Consider the following 24,896-nt stretch of genomic DNA (forward strand, 5'->3'; position numbering starts at 1 on the left):
TTTCCTCGAAGGAAGACAGAATTACAAGGGGGAAACCTGTGAGGGATCCAGAAGCCAACGCACAGTGACAGGTGTGGATGAAGCTGGTCTGGGACTTTATGACGAGTGTGGACACAAGTGACGTGCCAGTTCTCAGTCCATATGCTGGCAGTAACATGTCCTAATGCCACCATGACAGTCTGAAGCTTCTCACTCAACCCAATGGCAGTCCAAGAAATCTATGTGATGCTGAGGGTCACATCTCCTAATACCACCATGACCTTCTGAAGCTTCTCACTCAACCCAATGGCAGTCCAAGAAATCTGTGTGATGCTGAGGGTCACGTCTCCTAATACCACCATGACCTTCTGCAGCTTCTCACTCAACCCAATGGCAGTCCAAGAAATCTGTGTGATGCTGAGGGTCACGTCTCCTAATACCACCATGACCTTCTGAAGCTTCTCACTCAACCCAATGGCAGTCCAAGAAATCTATGTGATGCTGAGGGTCACGTCTCCTAATACCACCATGACCTTCTGAAGCTTCTCATGACATTCTGAACTTTCCCAGTCAACCCAGTGGGCATCCGAGGGATGTTCCTGACACTGAGGGTCACATCTCCTAATGCAACAAGGACCTTCTGTGCCTTCTCACTCAACCCAACGGGCATCCAAGGGATGTTCCTGACACTGAGAGTCACATCTCCTAATGCAACAAGGACCTTCTGTGCCTTCTCACTCAACCCAACGGGCATCCAAGGGATGTTCCTGACACTGAGGGTCACATCTCCTAATGCAGCCATGACCTTCTGTCACGGCTTCTCATCAACCCAATGGGTGCCTTCTCATCAACCCAATGGGTGTCCAAGGGAGTCCATATGCTAAGGCTGACATAGGTGCTGATGGGTAGCATCCATGCTTGTTTGGTGGCTCTGGAATAAATATACTCAGTGTCCATGAACGAGGTGGATCCCATCTGCCACGAGGCACGGGTATGTAAAGAAGGGCCTTTCCCCCCAATCACAGCACATTACCTGGCTCTGGTAGGTGAGCCTTTTGCAAAATCTGCATGGCTTCGTCCTGTTCCCCCTGAAGTATCATGAGTGCTGGCAGAAAGCATTTGATAACTCCATGCATCTTTGCACAGGACAGAGGATGCCCCCCCAGAAGCTGTCCACCAGATGCAATGGGTGTGTGCTTTGGGGTAGCCCAGCGGGGTCTCCTGCATGGTGGGTGTGCTCAACTGGGGGCAGAGGACAGACTCGGGGTTTGCAAAGACAAAGTTTCCAGCCTTCCAAGGGAAGGAGGGAGGAGGGAGGGAAGGAAGGAAGGAAGGAAGGAGGGAGGGAGAGAGAATGGAAGGAGGGAAGGAAGGAAAGAAAGAGGGAGGAAGGAAGGAAGGAAGGAAGGAAGGAAGGAAGGAAGGAGGAAGGAAGGAAAGAAGGAAGGAAGGAAGGAAGGAAGGAAGGAGGAAGGAAGGAAGGAGGGAGGGAGGGAGGCTCTGACGTCTTGGCAGAGCGTTTGGGAAGACCAGCCCAGCCCTGCGAGGCGGTGGCTGAGACTCTCAAGCTGGAGGCGCCATCCAGGCAGCTTTCAAGCGACAAAATTTGTGCGTACAGAAATGCCGTGCTTTCACTGTTGCCAATTTTCCCATCGCTGGAGGGATGGAAATATTTTGCAAACACCTGAACGCCTTATCAAGCCGAAACAGTTTCTACAGTATGGACAAGCGTGGGATTATTTCCAAAAAAAAAAAAAAATTTTTTTTTGGCCACCAAAAATCTCGCAGCTAAAAATAAATGCATTTGGATAAACCCTGGGAAGAAAAGTACTATTTTCATTCCAAAATATCTCTCTTTTCTTTTTTTTTTTCCAATGGGTGCTTCACGGCTGATGCATTTACATTTGATAACATTTTGTCGACTGTTGTAAACTTGTGTTAAAAGTTATCTTGCCAATGAAGTCCCGTCATTAGTTAGGAACGCGGGTTGTTGGTTATTTTTTAAGTGTGTAAGATAGGGAAATAATGCTGAGTATGGACGTCCCCATAGGCCGATTTCTGTGGATATTTCCCGTCAGGGAACCCGTTGTATAATTAATAAACGGTGACCTCAGGTGGTCCATGAGGCACATCAACAATCGTATAGAAACCCCTTTGGGGACCGCAACTCGCCAGTGAATATTAGAGTTCCGTAAACCCTCGAGCACGCGGGATATACGGGGAGGTTACAAAGTAAACCAGAAACAAGTAAACAACAAGGAACATTTACGCTCCAACGTGGCTGGAAGGAAAGGAAAGTGAACGAAAATGTGTGCAGCTTGCCCCCAGCGCCCTCGCCACAAAGATACGGATTCCCCTGTGGCTCCTGGTCTCCCTGACTCGAAGCCACACACATCCGAATCCATTCAGAAGGGTCATTCCTCAGTCCTGATTAAGGCACATAGTAAATCATTCGGAACTCTGACTCATAACAACGTGCCCGGCTTCCAGAAGCGATGCTCTCGACCAGCTATCGCTGACCTGGCATCCCAGTCACCTTCTGGGAGCCCTGATGGGGGTCACAGCGCCCTGACTAACTGAACGGGGCGACCTCGGGGTTTCCGGCAGGTGCCTGGAACAGGAAGCCTGGAAAGGCATGAACAGGCTTAGCACGACTGTGCGTTCAAGGTAACTAGAAATGGAAAAAACAAACCAAAAAAAGAAAAAAAAAACCCACAAAAACACACAGTCGGTGCAGCACAGGCAATGTCCTCAGTGCTGAGCAAACACAGCGTAAAAGACATCAGCATCCGTAGGGATTCATCTCCAAGTATTCCCGCGGGAGTGCACATTTCAACAAGGGGTTCACAGCCCCCTGCACCCCCAGCCCCGGAAAGTAGGGAACTGTTTCCACCTTTTTAAACTGTGGCACCATGAATGGAACCCACAACCCATGACACATCCTTGAAGTGTCTTTGTTAGCCTACAAATTCTGGAAGATTTAATGTTTATTTAGTTTTTTTTTTTTTAATGTTTATTTCGTTTGGAGAGAGAGAGAGAGACAAAGCACAAGCAGGGGAGGGGCAGTGAGAGAGGGAGACACAGAATCCGAAGCAGGCACCAGGCTCTGAGCTGTGAGCACAGAGCCCCACGCGGGGCCTGAACCCACGAACTGTGAGATCATGACCTCAGCCGAAGTCGGATGCTTAACTGACTGAGCCATCCGGGTGCCCCCATTTTTTTAAAATGTTTATTTATACTCTCTGGTATTTTTTAAGGAAAATTTGCAGAGACCCACAATGGGGCAGCAGCATTTCCTGAAATAATTGGAAACGTGTTTGCTTTTCCTTTGCTTTGTTGGTCTGGACGAGTGAATAATGATTTGGGATCCAGCATTCTGCATGTCCAAGAACCCTCAGTCAGCCTGGGAAACACAGCCGAAGGGACTCACGTCCTATGCCAGAGGGAGGACCCACCAGCTTACAGAGGGCGTGCTGACAGAGTAACGTGGGTTTCGTGTGCCGTGCTGGGGGACTGGGGGTCACAGAAATGAGGTGGCGAGTCGAGGGACGTGGTGGGTATTGGTGCTGGGATGCCGAAGGCAGTTTCAGGCTCCAGATGAGGGGGTATGGCAGTGAAATAGTTATATTTAACAGATGTTGTTTCTGAACCGTTATGTGAGATGCACAAGGAACAGGAAAGGTTCAGGGAAGCAGAAGATTGGGGATTGCAAAGGTGTGCTAGTCAGGGTCTGCAGGGAAACAAAACCATTTAGAAGGAGAGATGGATGGATGGATAAATGATGGGCAGATGGATAGATAGATGACAGATAGATACATATGGTGGATGGGTGGATGGATGGATAGGTGGGTGGATAGATAGATGGATGATATCCCAGCTCAAACAATCATGAAGAAAGAATTTTCCCTTCTTCCTACTTTTCCTTTTTTTTTTTTTTCTGTGCAGACCGTCACCTGATTAGATGAGGCCCACCCACACAGGCAAAGCCGTCTGCTTTACTGACCTCCCTGCCCGCCCCCCATCCCAATGCTCCTCTCATCCAGAAACACCCTCCAAGCCACAGCACCCAGAATCACGTTTATCAAAATGTCTGGGCACCCGTGGCCCAGTCGAGCTAAGACGCGCAACTCAGCCACACAACAGGAGCTGGGAGGTTACCGGTATTTGGGAGAAAAATGCTTCCGGGTGGTGAGTTTCGGGCGGGAGGTGAGCAGGGCGGGGATGCTGACCACGGTTCGGTGGGACAGGGTCACATCCACGAGAACGGGTCCTTACCTTGCAGGGATGAGGGCTGTGGGATTGCTGGGGTTGCAAGGTGGCTTCAAGAATCAAGGAATGAGGGGCGCCTGGGTGGTGCAGTCGGTTAAGCGTCCGACTTCGGCCAGGTCATGATCTCGCGTGATCTCCCGTGATCTCGCGTGAGTTCGAGCCCCGCGTCGGGCTCTGGGCTGATGGCTCAGAGCCTGGAGCCTGTTTCCGATTCTGTGTCTCCCTCTCTCTCTGCCCCTCCCCCGTTCATGCTCTGTCTCTCCCTGTCCCAAAAATAAATTAAAAAATAAAATAAAATAAAAATCAATTTTGTGGGGGCGCCTGGGTGGTGCAGTCGGTTAAGCGTCCGACTTCAGCCAGGTCACGATCTCGCGGTCCATGAGTTCGAGCCCCGCGTCAGGCTCTGGGCTGATGGCTCAGAGCCTGGAGCCTGTTTCCGATTCTATGTCTTCCTCTCTCTCTGCCCCTCCCCCGTTCATGCTCTGTCTCTCTCTGTCCCAAAAATAAATAAATGTTGAAAAAAAAATTAAAAAAAAAAAAAAAGAATCCAGGAATGAGCACCGTCTGCTCTGCGAGAGCACACTTGTTTGCGGCTGGACCCCAGGCAACCCTGATGGCTGTCCACCTCCAGGCCTCATTTTGCTGCAGGCAGTGTAGACAACAGTTTGCCGGCTCCTGACCTTGCGTGTGGAGCCCTCTGTCTGGACTCGGGTTCGCTGAACCTCACACTTGGCTGAATCCCTTCGCACCTATGGTTGACCCACCACGTGTGTGTGAGCAGACACTGGTGTGTGTGTGCCCACGGTATTTTTCCACTTGCAAAATATCCCACCTTCCTGCACAATTTTTAAACGAACAACCACCAAAAAACAAAAAACAAAAAAAAAAAAACGCAAAAAAAAACACCCATGAGTGTTAATGAGATGCCAAATTCAATTTTCCTGCTCAACAGAAACATGTGTCTTCCTGGGCGCGGAGGTGACAGGGTCTGTCACAGGCTCACTGTCTTGGGCATAATTCTGCATTATCACAGGCTATGGCAGGACATCCGCCCGACACCCACATCCCCTGGGGGTGTCTGTTGGTGAACAGAGAGCCAAAATCCAGAAGGAGGCTTGAGTGTACAAGACCCGTTTTTTTTTTTTTTTTTTTTTAAAGACCAACACACAGGACATGAGTGTGTGTGGGGTCTGAGTGCCTGTCCCCCCGCTCAGGGGTCTGGGACAGTCCCTGCAAAGTCTTGGGAGAAGCCAGTGGGGTGGGTCAGCCAGTCAAGTGGAAAGCTTTCTTCGCTTGGGAAGATGTCACCCAGTGGAGAGCACGCTGTGGACATCTCCAGAGCCACACAACCTAGTAGGAGGCACCGAAACCCCACGCCCCAAACACGACACTTGTCTTTTTTGCAGAAACCTGTATTTCTAGTCCCAGAGTCTCTGCGTGTGCATTAGTGATCTCCTGCTGAGCAGCGAAGTCACAGATGTCACAGATTGTGTTGCTTAGAACAGGCACAGTGTCCCTCCCGTAGTCACGGGGACCGGATGACACAAGGCTGTGAATATTACGGGGTGGGGATCACGGGGGGCCCTTCTGGAGCCTGCCTGCCACCACGTAGATGCTCCACTCCCGATCCTGCACAGAAATCTGTCCACGGCCCCAATATGAGGCTCCCACAACTATCAGTTTTAGGGAGATGACCCCAACCGACAGCTGCTGTTGCTGATGGCAAATACCGGGACATCCTGCTCGAATTTCCAGCCATTTCTAGCCGCTGTGTGGCAAGGTCCAATCAATAACGGTCATTGTTCAACTTCCCTGGTTGTTGACTTTGCCCATGGTCACCACCGAGCCAGGCAGCATCGTCCCACCGTAGCGGGAAGGGCGTGGAAATCAAACCAAGATGGCACCACGCCCGCTGAACTTGGAACCATTTCCTTCGCTTACATCTCTACGGGGGCAGAGGCACAAAAAGAAGGCAATGCCATACATGTAAAAATAAAGTAGAAAACCACACAGCCGCCTCTAGCGTCAATTCCAGCCAAATGTTGACGCAGAGGCCAAGCTGAGCTCCCACGTCTACATGGACCACAGTCTCTGCTCGTTAAAACAAGACACAAGCTTTACTTCAAGTGGAAGGTGTCACAGTCCCAAACAGAAAGCACACAATCATGGTGCAAAACCAGAATGGGAGTCGAAGACTGGATCTAAGACACAGTCAGGGGTCGGCTTACAAGGCGACACAAAGGCGGAACGCGGCTCAGGAATTGTGTCCAAACAATCCCACCCCAACCGGCGGCAGACTCAGCGGGATGTTGACGCCGTTGAAGGATTCACTGCGAGAGCAGTGGGGCTTCAAAGGGATAAATCCTAATGGAACGAAAATTCCTGAACAGCCAGGCAAATTAGATATGACAAAAACACAGCTTACGGCAAGAGAAAGTGTTTGAAGGACGAGACACGCACAAATCACATCCACGAATCTCCCACTGTTGGAACTTATTCTATGCCAAGCTTTGTATCACGAGGGCTTCAAAAGCTGAATTGTCATTGGCGCTCAAAAGGTTATAATACTAGAGTATCAATACCAGACCAACGGGCACCTGATTTAGTCAGTGTAATAAGTGAGTTATAATTAGCTTTTCAAATAATGCTTCATTCTCGTTGCTTTTTTCTTTCCTTTTTTTTTTTTTTTTTTTAAAGAGCCTACTAAGTCAGGTCATTTGAAATCTCTTTCCTACGTCCTGTAAGTCCCACAAAGGCTCTATTTTCTCCAGGCACTGGGCATGACCAAGGGATGCTCTCGATGTATGGGGAACCATGTCAGAACTAGCAGGAAATATTGAGCCGCCATATTGGAATTTCAATGGGGTTTTGTACGTTCAGCTTTTCCGAGCCGGATACATGGTTAATCTACGAGTAGGCATAAAACTGCACACTGGTTTCTGATTCTAGCCTTGCAAAACAATCCCCCCCTCACCCCCGGGCAGTTCAATCTTCCATTGATGACGTAGAAACCAAATGTGAACAATGTGGAATACCATGGATGTGAACTGTAATCAAGGCTACTTAATTTTCTTAAATTTATTTAAATTCAAGTTAACATACAGTGTAGTCTTGGCTTGAGGAATAGAACCCAGTGATTCATCCCTTACGTATGACACCCAGTGCTCATCCTGAAAAGTGCCCTCCGTAATACCCATCACCCATTTAGCCCATCCCCCCACCCCATCAACCCTCAGTTTGCTCTCTGTATTTAAGAGTCTCTTATGGTTTGCCTCCCTGTTTTTATCTTATTTTTCCTTCCCTTCCCCTACATTCATCTGTTGTATTTCTTAAGTTCCACATATGAATGAAATCACATGACATCTGTCTTCCTCTGACTGACTTACTTTGCTTAGCACAATAATCTCTAGTTTCATCTGCGTTGTTGCCAATGGCAAGATTTCGTTCTTTTACTTTAAATATCCAGTTGGGAGAAGACTAAATTTGGGATAGGAAGCACACCACACAACAGCCTCTTAAGTGAGTGCACACGGAAAATGTTAACAAGTCAACCTCAGTGAACATCTTAGAAAACAGACCACTTCCGACGGACATCGCCACTTAGTCTCAGGCACAGCAAAGACCCCAGTGAATACATAAAACTCCGTAAATGGCGGGCAGGTCAGGCACATCTGGGGTTTCCATCCAAGGTCTCCAAATTGTTCCCTCGAATAAGTTCAGTGACAAGCACACCAACTGGGAATGTCTCCCTTGGTTGAGAGAGAAGTCACTTGAAATTCAGTATTACCAAAGAGGGAAAGACTGTGGATCCAAAGCTCGGTGGGGAGTAAAATAAAAACGTTTCAACGGCAGGAAAGCAGACATGCTCTTCCACATGCCAGGCTGTCTGCTCACAGGGTCTCATTTCAATTGTCACGGTAGCTATAGTGTTAGTATTAAAATCTGCAGTACCAGGCAAGGGACCAAGACTCATTGGGGTAAAACCCAAGAAAGTTAGCGCTGATCAAATACGTACACAAAGGACCATTGCAGAGAAGTGATGGCCTCTTCCCCCTGCCAACAGCCTCCCGGTGGAACTGCGAAAACCATTTGCCAGCTAGAAAGGTAAACCTTTGACCTCATCCTTTTGAGCTGGGAGCACATGGAAGGCACAGGACACGAGAAATTCAATGTCAGCCACGTCAACGCTCCGCTTGAGTTCTGTAACAAATGGTGGAGGGAGCTCTCCAGGCACATAGTCCAAAAGTCCAAAGCCCTTGATTTTGGACAATGGGCTTCTATTTGGGGGGCCTCCATTTCTCATCCACTCCCGAATTCTTCCATTGGTTGGAGACACTCAACATTTCCTTACAAAAATTAGGACAGGATTACCCACATGCTTCCTCTGGGACACATGTCATTGGATCTTCAGAGATGTTTCCTTGAAGGAGGGGGACTCCCTCTTCTGTTTCCTCACCCAACGGAGCTGAAATGAAATGAAATCCACTCTCTGGATCCTTTGCTTCTGTTTTCGGAGCCTCTTGGGCATGCATGCCAGGCACAGTACTAGGTATTGGGATAAAACAAGGACACAAGAGAGACGAGTTTCCCACCTCCTTGGAGCCTGACTCTACTTGGCATGGTAAGCCGTAATCAAACAACTGCACAAATACACATTAGGATTTGCCAGCCTCTTTGACTTTACTCTTCACTTTAGGACTGGAATAACGTCTACATTTATTCAGCTCAGCACAGGTGTATTGAATGCCTACCCAGCACCATGACCGATCCCGAGAAGACAAACAAAGATCAGCCATCTTCTCTCCTAAGGAGCCCACAGTCTGGTGGGACAAGACAACGAGAGTATCAGTAATGGGATGCGTGCCATGACTCCATTAAAACATGGATGACACATCTATCCTGGGATCCGGACTCCTCATGAGGTCCCTCTGTCATCAATGAACAGGAGCCTTGTTCATCTCTGGCTGCTTATCTCCTCATCACTGCATTCCTCCTTCCTTCCTTCTTTTGGAAAACATATGAAGACATTTCCATGTCTAACACCTCACAGTTTCTGACATCCTACTCCATGCATGGGCCGATCTAGGCACTGTGCTTATGCATCTGTAGTGCAAACAGCGTTTGAGGTGCACAATACAGAGAGATAGCGCTATATAGAGAGACAGAGATAGAAGTAGAGACTCAGACATACACATATATGCCTATGGAGGTGGAGTAAAGGGATAGAGATAGAGACAGAGAGATGCAGGCAGGTGTAGGTGTGCATTGTAGAGGTATAGGTATAGAGGTGCACGTGCAACTATAAACACACTTGTGATACAGGTATAGCATCAGTATAGAGATACAAGCATAGGTATAGATATAGGTCTAGAATAAACATAATTACAGAGCTATAAATATATAGGATAGGTGTAGGCATAGAAGTCAAAGTACACATAGATAAAGCTCTATAGAAACAGGTATAGGGACAGATATAAGTATACAGCTATAGATACAGGTCTGGTGTTGATGGAGGGGTAGAGACAGAGATGTATAGAAATGCATATGGGTAAATGTATACATATAGGTGTATACACAGAAGCGCAGGTATACACATAGGTAAAGGCGTGTGCATGTAGGTATATAGAAATGGCTATAGGTAAAAGTGTAGGCACAGACACACACCTGTCAGTACAGGAACAGATATGTAGATACGGGTATAGTACAGGTGCAGGGGGACAGGTAAGGGTATCTAGGTACAGGTATATGGGCGCACACACGGGCAGTAGACAAGCACCTCAAGAAACGTTAGATGGAACATCACAGGAATGGGGAGGAGGGACCAGCCAGTCCCCTGGGAGGAGCAGATTCAGCACCGTGGCAAACAGAAGAGACCACCTCTTGGTGGGGCCCGGAAGGTCTCGCTCAGCACCTGTGGAGGATGAGAGCGGGTTCCCGGTGGGGGCTCATGTAGACGGGAGGGCAAATCCAGTCTGTGTGAGCCATGAATGGGGTGTGCACTGGGAGATGACCCTGGGTCACATTACCTGGGTTTTCAATGCCATAATGGTCTTTACGCATCGGAGAATGGGTAAACCTTAGGCGCTCATGCTTCTCATGAACCTCAGCTTCCTGTCTCTGGATTTTCTTCTCCCCTTCATGCTGCCATGTCTTAAACACCTGGGTGTCTCACCTTCACCTGGAGGCCACACTATTGCTATTGGTGCCATGGAGGCCAAAAGATGGTGGTCCCTTGGGAGAAGCACCTAGAGCGTCCAGAAGATGCAACCCCAATCCTTGGGCCAGTGGTTGTGGTCTGGGTGACATTCCAGTCTCTACTCCTGGTGGGTCAGCACGGACCCCTGAGCCTGAGTCCTTCTTCCAGGGACTCTATCATGGATGTGTCTTTGCTTCTTTCCTCGGTGGCTTCAACCAAACACAGAGCAGATACACCTGTTCCTTGCACCTGCTCCTGGTCCAGGTGAGTCCTGATGTCTGAGCTCCCTCAGCACCCGGTCGTCCTGCTCCCTCACACCCAAAGCCTTTGGCTCATCTGCACCCATGGTGCAGTTTTCTGGATGCACACGTGGGGCAAAACACACGGAACTCAAGAGATGGCCCCAAAAGGCACTGGCTCAATGATGTCCTTTCGTAAAAATAAGAGAAAAGGATCTGACGTGATGAATCAGCAATATCATCTGATGGTCGGGAGATGAACAATGCTTCCAGAAGATGGTCTCTTTCTAAATCAAGGGTAGGTTTTAAGACAGACTTGCTTTTCTTACTTTTCTTTTTTCCCCCCTTCTTTTATTTACTTTAACAGGAAGAGATCTGCTAACAGGAACCAGCTTTCAGGATGTCAAAATATTTTTGCAGCTTCCCTGTGAGCAACAGAACCTTTTAAAAAATTTTTGTCTGGTGTCATGCCACATTGGATGATAAAGTTTCATGGTTTATTCTCAAGAGAAGATGACTCCTTGTCTCCTTAACATATGGGTGGGGGCCTGTGCATGCCTAAAAATCCATCGGGAACTTGATGGGCCAAGTCTGTCTGTCTATCTATCATTCTATCTATCTATCTATGATTCCATCCATCTATCCACCCATACATCATATATCTTATCTGTCTGTCCATCCATCCATCCATCCATCCATCCAACCACGCATACATCATATCTATTTTATCTGTCCATCCATCATATCTATCTATCTATCTATCTATCTATTTATCTATCTATGATTCCGTCCATCCACCCATACACCATATCTATCTTATCTGTCTGTCCATCCATCATATCTATCTATCTATCTATCTATCTATCTATCTATCTATCTTTGATTCCATCCATCCATCCATCCATCCAACCATACATCATGTTTATCTGTCTATCTGTATCTATCTGTTTATCTATCCATCATATCTATCTACCTATTTGCATATATATATATATATGTATACACACACATATATATATGTGTGTGTGTATATTTATCTATATCTATCTATATCTATTTATAGATATATAGATAGATATAGATAGATAGATAGATAGATAGATAGATAGATAGATATATCCTTTCAAAATAGAAGAATTTAAATGTGCAAAACAAAAGTGAACATCGAGTCTGGACTTGCGGTTTCAGCGGGAAGGCAGGGACATGTAAAGACTACTGATTTGGCAGCCAGATCTGTTATATAAAGTAGCTTTCATCTACCTCCACAGAAACACTCAGAACAGGAAATAAGCTAAGATGAATAATTTATTTGTTCAATTAGAAACATGGAGCCCTCTGCACACATGCCCTAGAGACCAAGCTCCAATAATTAACACAGGGATAAGTCAAATAAGATATGAAACAGGAGAGTGAATTCCTGGCTCATGAAATCCAGGGACAGAACTTGTATTTTCTCTCTTGGTAAGTTTCCTGCTTCTTATGGGTTGAATGACAAGACTTTTCAAGCTACTTATTGATTTTTTTTTTTTAAATTCTCATACATGTCTCTTCCAAAGTCTGAGTTTGTCCCAAATATGGAAGAACCAATGATTTTGTTTTATTCTTTTAAAATCAAGACTGCAGGCACCTGGGTGGCTCAGTGGGTTGAGCATCTGACTTTGGCTCAGGTCACAATCTCCCGGTGTTTCCTTATAGTTCTGGAGGCCAGAAGACAAGATGAATGTGCCTGCTGGGCTGGTTGTGTCTTGGGGCCCAAGGGGAGAATCTGTTCCTCCCTCTCGTCACAGCTTCTGGTGTTGCCCACAACCCTTGACATGCCTTGGTTTGTCAACACATCACTCCCATGTCTCTGCTGTAACATGGACATCTTTCCTTGTGTCTGAATTTCCCTCTTTTTCAAAAAAGTTTTAAGTTTGTTTATTTTGAGGGAGAGAGAGAGAGAGAAATAGAGAGAGAGAGAGAGAGAGAGAGAGAGAGAGAGAGAAAATCCCAAGCAGGTTCCACACTGTCATCGCAGAACCCAACGTGGGACTTGAACTCATGAACCATGAGATCATGACCTGAGGTTAACTCAAGAGTAGGACACTTAACGGACTGAGCCACCCAGTCATCGCCAAATTTCCCCCTTTTTATAAGTACACCAGTTGTTGGATTAGGACCCATCCTAATCCAGAAGGACTATGTCAACTCATTATCTCTACAAACACCCTATTTCCAAAGAAGGTCACAGTCACCAGTTCCGGGGGTCGGAACTTCAAAATATCTTTGGGGGAGACACAATTCATCCCATAACACATTCACTCATTAACTACTTCATGAGCACATCATATGTGCCAAGCTCTGTTCTGGCCACTGGAAATGTGGTAAAGAATACCGCAGCATAATCAAAGTCCTCATGGGATTTCCATCCCTGTGTGTGTGTGTGTGTGTGTCTGTGTGTGTGTGTGTGTGTCTACATGTGCATGGGTACATGTATGCAGTTGGTTGAGTGTCTGACCTGGGCTCACGTCATGATCTCACGGTTCGTGAGTTTGAGCCCTGCGTCGGGCTGTGTGCTGATGGCTCGGAGCCTGGAGCCTGCTTAGGATTCTGTGTCTCCCTCTCTCTGTTCCCCTCCCCCAGTCATACTCTGTATCTCTCTCTCTCTCAAAAAATATATAAGTAAACATTAAAAAAAAATAAAAAATGTCAGGACACATCTTAGTGAAGACACAAACAGAATGTCAATGTTGGGGCAAATCCCAAAGGTCCATTGTCTACCCTGTTCATTGTGCAGATAAGGAAACCCAGGCCAGACAGGGGCAGTGACCTGCCAAGTGCCACGTGGACAGTGCTGAAGTTTGGATATCACGTCCAGTGACCTTGAAACCACACAAAAGAGTCCAGAAGACAAGAAAAATAGTGGAAACTTCATGGAGCTTGAAATATTCCTTTCTGTTGGTCTTTTTAATTAATTATTTTTATAATTTTAATTTCTTAATTGATTTATTTTTTAATTTTTAAAATTAATTTATTATTTTAATTAATTTATTTGTTTATTTTGGGGAGAGGGGGCAGAGAGAGAGGGAGACACAGAATGTGAAGCAGGCTCCAGGCTCCGAGCTGTCAGTGTAGAGCTCGACGGGGGGCTTGAACCCACAAACCAGGAGATCATGACCTGACTGAAGTTGGACACTTAACCAATTGAGCCACCCAGGTGCCTTTTTATTTATTTATTTATTTTTAATTTTTTTTTCAACGTTTATTTATTTTTGGGTCAGAGAGAGACAGAGCATGAATGGGCGAGGGGCAGAGAGAGAGGGAGACACAGAATCGGAAACAGGCTCCAGGCTCTGAGCCATCAGCCCAGAGCCCGACGCGGGGCTCGAACTCACGGACCGCGAGATTGTGACCTGGCTGAAGTCGGACGCTTAACCGACTGCGCCACCCAGGCGCCCCCCCCCAGGTGCCTTTTTAAAGTTTGGATCAGCCATGCAGAGCTTTGAAAGCAACTTTCAGACACAAAAGAATGACCTTCTTTCTACCAGGTGTCTAGTTATTGGCTCACAAATGCTATTCATTTCTCTCTCGTAGAAAGTTTGCATGCTATTTATCAAATCATTTGCATGTGCCAGCCCTACCCGGGGGGGGGGCCCGCCCCGCCGCCCGGGCAGCAAACACTGCCTTATTTGAACGCCCCGCTGTACAATGGATTCTCTTGGGCCAAACCACGGGCCGTGAAGAATGGTGGTGTAGGTCCACATCTGGAACGAATGAATGAAGCAAAATGAAAGAACCCGCATTTTCCTTGATTTCCTTCTGCTGGTTGAAGGAGAACCTGTTCCCTGGTCTCACGTTCTTAGCCCCCAAATCATGTCCAGGCAAGAAGACTTCTGTAAAGAAGTGGAAAGAAGTCTCCTTACCAGATAGAGTGTGAGTTCCCATCTGTATAATCCCTCTGCTCCGGAGGAATATCTCTTGGGGGGTGTCACCGGCAGGCACCTGTCCTGTGTAAACCTGGCTCACCTGGCTGCAGGTTGGCTCCACCTGATGATGATGGCCTGTGGCCCCAGGATGACAGCAAATCTTTTTTTAAACTTTATTTTAGAGAGAGAGAGCATGAGCAGGGAGAGAGGCAGAGACAGCCTTAAGCAGGCTAGGAAATACGGCAATGTAATATGCATCTTTTAAAGTGTTTTAGTTAAGATAACACATATAAATCTTATACGTGTACATTATACACGTACATATTCAAAATTACATTAGATTCACATGTCTATTGCGTAAGACAAAGCCTCACCGGGGTCTGGTTCCAGGTATTGTATTGAACTAATCCAAGAGGCAACAGGCTTGCTTTCTAAAAATGCATTTGGACTGAGTGCTCTGCCAACAGAGGCCAGTTCATCCTTCTAAAAATGAGGAAGTCTTCCAAGTCCAAGTCAAGGACAGTAGGTACACACGAGCGGTGCTCTGCTGGTGATTGTCCTGGGGTCCAAGCACATGATGGGTACATCTGGCCTGATGAAAAGCCTGATGAAAGAGTGAATGCACGAAGGAAGGTTTTAAAATGGCAATAATCACCCGTGTCTTGCAGTCTGGGCTTCACGCATGAGGCTTCTCTAAATACCTTTTATAATCTGCACAGTGTATTTTGTCCTTATTTTAAGTGGCCCTCACCGACCTCACCTCTTTGTGTTTCGGGGAACATAGCAAACCGGGTCGGTGCATCAGTAACCAACTGATCCGGTGACCTCTGATCCCACCCAGGTACACTTCACTCTTCCCCACCCTGCGGATCTTGGGACAATCTGGTAAGTGGAAACCCTGCAGGTGGCCCACCCATTTACAGGCTGGGGGATGAGTCATTGGTTCTGTAGGACCGTATAGGGGACATGGCATCCGTCCAAGGCGGTGGTGCCCACATGCACACAGGCGGTGACTTCACTGAGGTGTGTTCACCGCTCAGAACACACAGCACGCACCATGCAAAGTATAAAAAAATCTGGAATGTCGTGGGGCGCCTGGGTGGCTCAGTCGGTTAAGCATCCGACTTCAGCTCAGGTCATGATCTCATGGTTCATGAGTTCGAGACTTGTGTCAGGCTCTGTGTTGGCAGCTCAGAGCCTGGAGCCTGCTTCACATTCTGTGTCTCCCTCTCTCTCTGCCCCTCCCCTGCTTGTACTCTCTCTCTCTCTCTCTCTCTCTCTCTCTCTCTCAAAAATAAATAAACATCCAAAAAACTTAAAAAAACAAAAAGTAAGACAGTATGTTCCCTTTATAATAAAAAAATAAAAGTTCTCTTTATAATAAAAATAATAAAAGTAAGACAGTCTGTTTCCCTTACAATAAAATATCCACTATCGAGCCATGAAGATCTTTCACCATGAGCAAACTTCCACATCAAAAAATTGTAATCATTGTACAATTTTCCCAAATCACCTCATTTTCACAGGCCTCACTGCAAAAGGAAGTAAGTCACAAAATACCATCGACTCCACCAAAAGTCTGCTAGAACTGATACATGCATTCAGCAAAGTCGCAGGATACAAAATCAGTGTACAGAAATCAGTTGCATTCTTATACACTAATAATGAAGCAACAGAAAGACAAATAAAGAAACTGATCCTATTTACAATTGCACCAAGAAGCATAAAATACCTAGGGATAAATCTAACCAAAGATGTAAAAGATCTGTATGCTGAAAACTATAGGAAGCTTATGAAGGAAATTGAAGAAGATATAAGGAAATGGAAAAACATTCCGTGCTCATGGATTGGAAGAATAAATATTGTTAAAATGTCCAGACTACCCAAAGCAATCTACACATTCAATGCAATCCCAATCAAAATTGCACCAGCATTCTTCTCGAAACTAGAACAAGCAATCCTAAAATTCACATGGAACCACAAAAGGCCCCGAATAGCCAAAGTAATTTTGAAGAAGAAGACCAAAGCGGGAGGCATCGCAATCCCAGACTTTAGCCTCTACTACAAAGCTGTCATCATCAATACAGCATGGTATTGGCACAAAAACAGACACATAGACCAATGGAATAGAATAGAAACCCCAGAACTAGACCCACAAACGTATGGCCAACTCATCTTTGACAAAGCAGGAAAGAACATCCAATGGAAAAAAGACAGCCTCTTTAACAAATGGTACTGGGAGAACTGGGCAGCAACATGCAGAAGGTTGAAACTAGACCACTTTCTCACACCATTCACAAAAATAAACTCAAAACGGATGAAAGACCTTAATGTGAGACAGGAAACCATCAAAACCCTAGAGGAGAAAGCAGGAAAAGACCTCTCTGACCTCAGCCGTAGCAATCTCTTACTCGACACATCCCCAAAGGCAAGGGAATTAAAAGCAAAAATGAATTACTGGGACCTTATGAAGATAAAAAGCTTCTGCACAGCAAAGGAAACAACCAACAAAACTAAAAGGCAACCAACGGAATGGGAAAAGATATTTGCAAATGACATATCGGACAAAGGGCTAGTATCCAAAATCTATAAAGAGCTCACCAAACTCCACACCCGAAAAACAAATAAGCCAGTGAAGAAATGGGCAGAAAACATGAATAGACACTTCTCTAAAGAAGACATCCGGATGGCCAACAGGCACATGAAAAGATGTTCAGCGTCGCTCCTTATCAGGGAAATACAAATCAAAACCACACTCAGGTATCACCTCACGCCAGTCAGAGTGGCCAAAATGAACAAATCAGGAGACTATAGATGCTGGAGAGGATGTGGAGAAACGGGAACCCTCTTGCACTGTTGGCGGGAACGCAAACTGGTGCAGCCGCTCTGGAAAACAGTGTGGAGGTTCCTCAAAAAATTAATAATAGAACTACCCCTTGGGGCATCTGGGTGGCTCAGTCGGCTGAGTGTCCGACTTCAGCTCAGGTAATGATCTCACGGTTTGTGAGTTTGAGTCCCACGTTGGACTCTGTGCTGACAGCTCAGAGCCTGGAGCCTGCTTGGGATTCTGTGTCTCCCTCTCTCTCTCTCTACCACTCCCCTGCTCACGCTCTGTCTCTTCCTCTCTCTCAAAAATACATAAACATAAAAAAAATTTTTAAAGAAAATATAGGTCTACCCTATGACCCAGCAATAGCACTGCTAGGAATTTACCCAAGGGATACAGGAGTGCTGATGCACAGTGGCACTTGTACCCCAATGTTTATAGCAGCACTCTCAACAATAGCCAAACTATGGAAAGAGCCTAAATGTCCATCAACTGATGAATGGACAAAGAAGATATGGCTTATATATACAATGGAATACTACTTGGCAATGAGAAATAATGAAATCTAGCCTTTTGTAGCCACGTGGATGGAACTGGAGAGTGTTACGCTAGGTGAAATAAGTCATACAGAGAAAGACAGACACCTTATATTTTCACTCTTATGTGGATTCTGAGAAACTTACCAGAAGACCATGGGGGAGGGGAAGGAAAAAAAAAAGGTTAGAGAGGGAGAGAACCAAACCATAAAAGACCCTTGAAAACTGAGAACAGGGGCGCCTGGGTGGCTTGGTCGGTTAAGCGTCTGACTCCGGCTCAGGTCATGATCTCACAGTCCGTGAGTTCGAGCCCCGCGTCGGGCTCTGTGCTGACAGCTCGGAGCCTGGAGCCTGTTTCAGATTCTGTGTCTCCCTCTCTCTCTGCCCCTGCCCTGTTCATGCTCTGTCTCTCTCTGTCTCAAAAATAAATACATGTTAAAAAAAATTAAAAAAAAACAACTGAGAACAAACTGAGGGTTGATGGGGAGTGGGAGGGAGGGAAGGGTGGGGGGTGGGCATTGAGGAGGGCACCTGTTAGGATGAGCATACAACTGGGTGTTGTATGGAAACAAATTTGACAATAAATTTCATATTAAAAAATTCTAGTATATATTATAATACTATAATAATATATCACAAATTATAAATATGTTATTGTTATACATAATTATAATGTATTATAATATATATATTTTTATTTATTATTGTATTGTATATAATTGTCTTACATATTATGTATTATCATGTGTGTATTTATATATTGTACCTTATTACATATTATCTTATTCTGCATCTACATGAAATTACGCTTATACATTTACATATGTAAAATAACATATAATTACATATGTAATAATATTATATGTTATATATAATTATATGATATTATAATATCATATGTATGTATATATGCATATAAATATACATATATACATATGTAATATATGATGTATGGATTATATATCCATACATAATGAGGAGAGAGATGAGGAGAAAGATATATATATAATGAGGAGAGAGATGAGGCAGAAAAGTTTTTGAAGAAATAATGTCCCCGAATAGCTAGAAACCATGAACAACGCAAGCCCCCACCAAGAGGTGAGTGGATAAACAGACTATAGTGTATTCATGCAATGGAATCATACTCAGCAGTAAAAAGGAACCAACCACAGATACGTGGACCAACATCGATGCATCGCATTTTCTGACAGAAGATTTTAACAAGAGTATTTATGATGTGATTGCATGTATGTGAAGTCATAGAACAGACAAAACTAACTTTGCTTGCAAGAAACATAAAAAAAAAAAAGGATTGGTTCTTGGCGGAGGGCTGACTGGGGAGGCCGTGCCACTCACTTTTCCGAGTGATGGCAGTTTTCTACATCTTGATGTCTGGGCATCCAATGATCATGAGCATTTGTCCAAATTCATTGAATGGTACGCCCAAGATGGGTGCCTTTTACCGAATGTACGTTTTACCCCAAAGAAAGGACTCTCACAAATAAAATGTGCTTTATTACATAATGAACAGAGGTGGGGGAGGTGAAAGGAACACCATTTATTTATTTATTTTTTTAACGTTTTATTTATTTTTGAGACAAAGAGAGACAGAGCATGAACGGGGGAGGGGCAGAGAGAGAGGGAGACACAGAATCGGAAGCAGGCTCCAGGCTCTGAGCCATCAGCCCAGAGCCCCGACGCGGGGCTCGAACTCACGGACCACGAGATTGTGACCTGAGCTGAAGTCGGACGCTTAACCGACTGCGCCACCCAGGCGCCCCAGGAACACCATTTAGATTTTTATGTCATTTCATTTCTGACTGAAACACAGTTTTCTGAAAGTCAGGTGTGCATCATACATGGTCCTGAAGTCCTCACTTTATTTTCAAAAATTTTTTAATGTTTATTTTTGAGAGAGAGAAGACAGAGTGTGAGCAGAGGAGGAGCGGGGGGGGCGGCAGACACAGAATCTGAAGCAGGTTCTAGGCTCCTAGCTGTCAGCATGGAGCCTGACGTGGGGCTTGAACCCACGAACCGTGAGATCATGACCTGAGCCGAAGTCGGAGGCTTAACTGACTGAGCCACCCAGACGGCCTTCCCCCCTTTTTTTCTGAAGTCCTCACTTTTAATTGAACGCAAAGTTCTCTGGAGAATCGAGGAGTGTGAGTAAATACGACCATGCCAAAGTCCTTCTTTGCCATCAAAAAAGTACCTAACGCTAGACGCTCACCGGTTGTAAACAAGATGTTGAAAATATCAGCCACTGAGTGATAACAAAAAGGGGAAACCGTGTTGCAAAAACATCAGAAACCTAGTGGAAGGCACCGGCAGTAAGGCACGGATGCTAAATTCCATCTTGGCCAATCCAATTCCAGAAATCTTGGTTTTCGCCATAGAAATGATACCAACACTTAAAAAAAATAATAACAAATAAATCAAAGCTGTAGGAGGAAGGCGCGTGTACTTAAAACCTGTGTTATCTGGGCATGGGATTGTGAGTGCCATCTTGTAGATAGAAGACTCAACCAAAGGTTGTGGGGAATTTTCCAGATTTGGCCATCTTGGATGGGTCTGTGCCTTCTCCTGGGCACAGGTGGGATTGATCTTGTCCTCTGAAGCTCCCGCCACTGTTACCAGTCTCTGGTTTCCTCCTGAGCAAGCAGGGGCTTCCATCACAAAATAGCAGCAAGTCACCTTGGGTCTCACGTGGATGTGGACCCACCACGTGGACAATGAAAAGCAGACAAAAGGTGGGGGCTGGTGCGTACGATGCATTTCTTTGGGTGTCTTTGTTCTGCTCCAAGACAATTTGGTCCCAAGGACCGCTGGCCTCGTAGAAAAATCCCAACGTTAATATTCGTGCTCGAAGCCCTCAACCATGGCCCCAACAAATCCCGGCGGGATATGCCCACCATGAGTCCTGTTATTCTCTCAGAATGAATGGCCAGGGGCCACATGATTGGGAGCACTTATACAGGACACAAAGTAAAATCAGGGACCAAGAGTCCACGTGGAATAAATGCTCCTGGGAAAATTAGAGCAAACCCAACATACAAAAAAAAACAAAAAACAAAAAACAAAAAAAAAACAGTCTTAATGGAAAAAGTAGTCACAACTTCAATCATAACCATAAACATGGAGGGGATATAATTACAGAATTTCCGGGGCCATCAACGTTGACATCCAACTACACAGATTCCCAGGGAAATAGAGTCAGGCATTTCCTCACTTGGAAAAGAATTTGCTTCCCCAGAATAGAAATAAAGAGAAAAACAGAACATTAATAGTATTTTCTAGCCAGGGTCAAAAACAGACCCTTGAGAAGAAGGGGTGGTGGGGGGTGGGGTCGTGATTGGGACAAAAGGTTTAAAGCAAAGGAATTTGAGGAATGACGTTGAAGACTTCAGGTGCAGGAATGACTAGCTTCCCTTCATTTTTAGAGTCCTAGCAGGAACAATGTCCGAGGAGTTCAGAACTTTTCCAGATCGCGTACACTGAGCACATGAGGTCCTAATGCCCAAAAAGGTTTTCCCATTTTCTGACTTCTCTGACCGTGTTTTCTCAAATCCTCCAAGGGTCTACACTCAAAATAAACAGGATTGCATACAATCCCGCACGTTGCAAAATAAGGTGAGTCCTCGGGGGCCATTGTAAAGTGCTCGGGGGGCCCTTCCAAGTGCTCTGGGAAGCAACGCACACGTGAGATGTTCGCAGAGGGGTTCTGTGGCCACCCGAGGCTGCCTCGAGGCTCGGGAGGACAGCCCGCTTTGGAGAAAGACCTACGGCCAGACTTGATTCAGCTGCACCTGCCTGCTTTCTCCTTCTGCTCATCACAAAGACACGGAATAACATCGGATTGCAGACTTGGAAACAGACCTCAACAACAAACACCTGGTCTTGCTTTTCCCCCAGGGGCACTTCAGATTTACCCCTTATTCTGTGTGCACCCAGGGAGACACCTGGCGTCTTGCACCTGTTTGCACATTTAGGGACCACGAAAGGCAGAACAGAACTAAACAAAACAAACAAACAAACAAAAAAACCCAAACAGCCAAACAAACTGCACCAAAACTGAAAAACCAAACAACCAAAGAAACCATAAACCAAAACACAAAATACAAAAGTTCTGCAATGTTCTGAGAGCAAAACACAAAAGTTCTGCCATATTCACTGTCTGGAATTTTTTCAAAAAATTTTTTAAATGCTTATTTTTGAGAGAGAGAGACAGAGCGTGAGCAGGGGAGGAGCAGAAAGGGAGGGAGACACAGAATCCGAAGCAGGATCCAGGCTCCAAGCTGTCAGTACAGAGCCCGATTTGGGGCTCAAAGTCATGAACCGCGAGATCATGACCTCAGCCGATACCAAGAGTCTGAGGCTTCACCGACTGAGCCACCCAGGCGCCCCGAGCATCATGTGTTCGAGGTCCGTCCATGTAACAGCACCCCTCCACGCTCGGATCCTTTTCCCGGCTGAGACATACTCCCCTGTACGGATGAACACATTTCCCCAAAACCACACCTTGGAGTCCACCCCAGTTTTCTGTCCGATTTCTTTCAGGATTTACCAGCCTGTCGTGACTCACTTGCCCTGTGAGCATTTTCCAGAATCTGCATTTTTAACAGGTGTCTCAGATTTTGTGTGTGTGTGTCTTTTCTGGCCACTCTGGATCCCACCTCTAGGACACACGCTTTAAAACAGTCTCTCCAGACACGTAGGGGAAACATCCGTGTGCTTGCTCAGCTGGGCTCGGCGTTCGTGGCCTTGCCGGTCAGTGAAACACGGGAACGCCCCCTCCCCTCCACCACGTCCCTTGGCCGCCACACTCCCAGCCACATGATGCTGTGAGGGCCAATATTCGGGCCCCATACCCTGTGCTTCCATACAGAACTCGAGACCCTTGAGCAACCTATTAATTCCCCGCTCCACTCTGCTCTCCCCTCACCGCACGCCCCTTCTGATCCCAGGGGCCAGGCTCAGACCTTGCTTGTCGCCTGACCACTAGGCTCGAGGTCCCCGCCAGCTTGTGGGATTATTGCAACAAGACTACCACACCCTCCCATGGGGACCGTGCTCCTGTTCCTAAAATGCCTGGAGGCTGTGTCCTCACATGCAAACCCACGTGCCTACCAAGCAGACTGCAGGCACCGTTTATATCCACCATTATTGCATTCTGCCCCCCCCCACTTTATTTTTTATTTCTTTATTTTTTAAGTTTGCTTATTCATTTTGGCAGAGAGAGAGAGAGAGATTGAGCATCAGCAGGGGAGGGGCAGACAGCAAGGGAGGGAGAGAGAGAATCCCAAGCAGTCTCCGCACCCCGTGCGGAGCCTGAGGCCAGACTCGATCTCAAGAACCGTGAGAGCATGACCTGAGCCGAGATCGAGAGTCAGTCGCTTAGCCGACTGAGCCACCCAGGGGCCCCCCTCCCCACCCCCGACTTTAAAACAAGGAAAACTGTAAAGACAGTCCGGAGCCCTTAGGGTTATCATGAGGTCCTCGCACTGCGCACGGGGCACCTGCGGGAGGGCGTGGCCACGGACAACCACACGGGAGCCCCTTTCTGCCTCACCGTCTTCCCACAGAGGGTTTCAGCCTTGGGGTTGTGCCTTCCTCTTCGGGCCCAGATCAACCCACCTCCAAGCGGTGGGGCCCGCGGCTCCTCGAACGGACAGGAATCTCTAGACCACGCTGTAGCAGGCCAGGCAGTGGCCGGGCCCGCGTCCCCGCGGCAGCCGTGAGCGTGCATCGTCACATGGCACAGGGGACTCTGCAGACGTCACTTAGCTATGCACCTGAAAATAGGCAGGTAATCCTAGATTAACCTGCTCAGACCGTTCTAATCCCGCGAGCCCTCAAAAGCAGACAACCTTGTCCAGCTGGAGGCACAGAGATACGGCAGAGGGCAAGGGGCACGCATTGCAAGAAGAGGGGTCTGGGGGACACCCGCCGGGGCCAGAGAGGGGCCTCCAGGAGCCCAGGGTTGCCCCCTACCGACGGCCCCCGAGCGCTCGTGCTCATCCTTGTCCGGGGGATGCCCGCAGGGAGCCAGTGGGTGGACGCCCCAGTTTGGACCCCGGGAGACCTTGAGTGGAACCAGTGTCTCGTTTCGAGCAGTTGCATTTGGGGTGATTTATTGCAAGTGTGATAAAAACCAGACTGAAGCAGCATCTGTGTCTTCCAGATCAGGAAGGTGACTTGGGGGGGGGGGTGGTCCCCTAAAAGCACTGCAGGAAGCATCTGGGGCAAGGTCTCAGCTATCAGGACCCCCTTCCCCAGCTCACGGCTGCAGAAACCTCACGATACGGCACTTAGGGGAGACTGGACAAGAGGAGAGGAGGGGACCACATGCCTGTCCTGGCTGCTTTTGCACAAACGCTGAGAAATCCCGCGGCTCACTGGTGAACCCCGGGTTCCACACCCTCGTCGTTTTCACGCTGTGAGCCACAAACTGCCCACCCCCCACGGCAGGGGCTGCTGTGGGGAACAGGGCACAGGTGACAGGTACGGTGACTCTCCCCGATGGTCTGTGCTGGGTGCACCTGGCCGAGCAGGGCAGGCCCATGTACTCTGGTCCCACAGGGCATCCTGGGAAGGCTTCTTGGCCTCAGTTTCCTGATCTGCAGCACAGAAGGTTGCAAAGGCCAAAAGAAACCTTCCGAACCTGGCTGGGGGTGGCAGGAAGCAGCTGTGTGTGCCTGGCTTCTTAGATTCGCATGGGAAGCCAGTCCAGGTGGCCAGGAGTGAAAGGGTGCAGCGTGCAGTGAGGCCTGGTTGGGGTGGGGGGGGGGGGGGGGGGGTTCACCTCCTAGGGGAGGGAGTCCTGGGAGATCCCGGGTCCTGGTGGGGGTCTGGGATCTGGAGGGTTATGGACAGGTGTGGGATCCGGTGGTCTCTCCTAGTGTGTGTGTGTGTGTGTGTGTGTGTGTGTGTGTGTGTGTGTGTGTG

General features: G+C 47.1%; 1 protein-coding gene and 1 long non-coding RNA gene across 6 annotated transcripts in view; one reads left to right on the forward strand and one right to left on the reverse strand.

Annotated features, from left to right (window-relative positions):
- Positions 1–7,546: 7,546 nt before the first annotated feature.
- Positions 7,547–23,736, reverse strand: LOC121020221 (uncharacterized). 4 transcript variants are annotated; one of them, XR_005786022.1, is made up of 4 exons: positions 23,586–23,736; positions 20,646–20,776; positions 14,586–15,192; positions 7,547–11,108 (listed from the first exon to the last, which is right to left on the reverse strand). It is a non-coding gene; the product is annotated as an uncharacterized LOC121020221 (long non-coding RNA). The 4 variants fall into 4 exon arrangements; XR_005786024.1 differs by lacking the exon at positions 7,547–11,108 and having other exon boundaries at positions 14,323–14,723; positions 14,963–15,192; XR_005786023.1 differs by lacking the exon at positions 7,547–11,108 and having other exon boundaries at positions 14,323–14,759; positions 14,963–15,192.
- Positions 23,737–23,894: 158 nt separating this feature from the next.
- Positions 23,895–24,896, forward strand: part of ZBED1 (zinc finger BED-type containing 1) — a 15,628-nt gene continuing 14,626 nt past the window's right edge. The window contains exon 1 of one of the 2 annotated variants that reach the window (XM_040460171.1): positions 23,895–24,452. The gene's annotated coding sequence lies outside the window, so the exon portion shown is untranslated. The remainder of the gene's footprint in view (positions 24,453–24,896) is intronic. The other variant, XM_040460172.1, reaches the window with a different exon arrangement.

Source organism: Herpailurus yagouaroundi, unplaced genomic scaffold (genome assembly GCF_014898765.1).
Source record: "Herpailurus yagouaroundi ecotype Mexico unplaced genomic scaffold, PumYag 248, whole genome shotgun sequence".
In the NCBI taxonomy this organism is placed as follows: domain Eukaryota; kingdom Metazoa; phylum Chordata; class Mammalia; order Carnivora; family Felidae; genus Herpailurus; species Herpailurus yagouaroundi.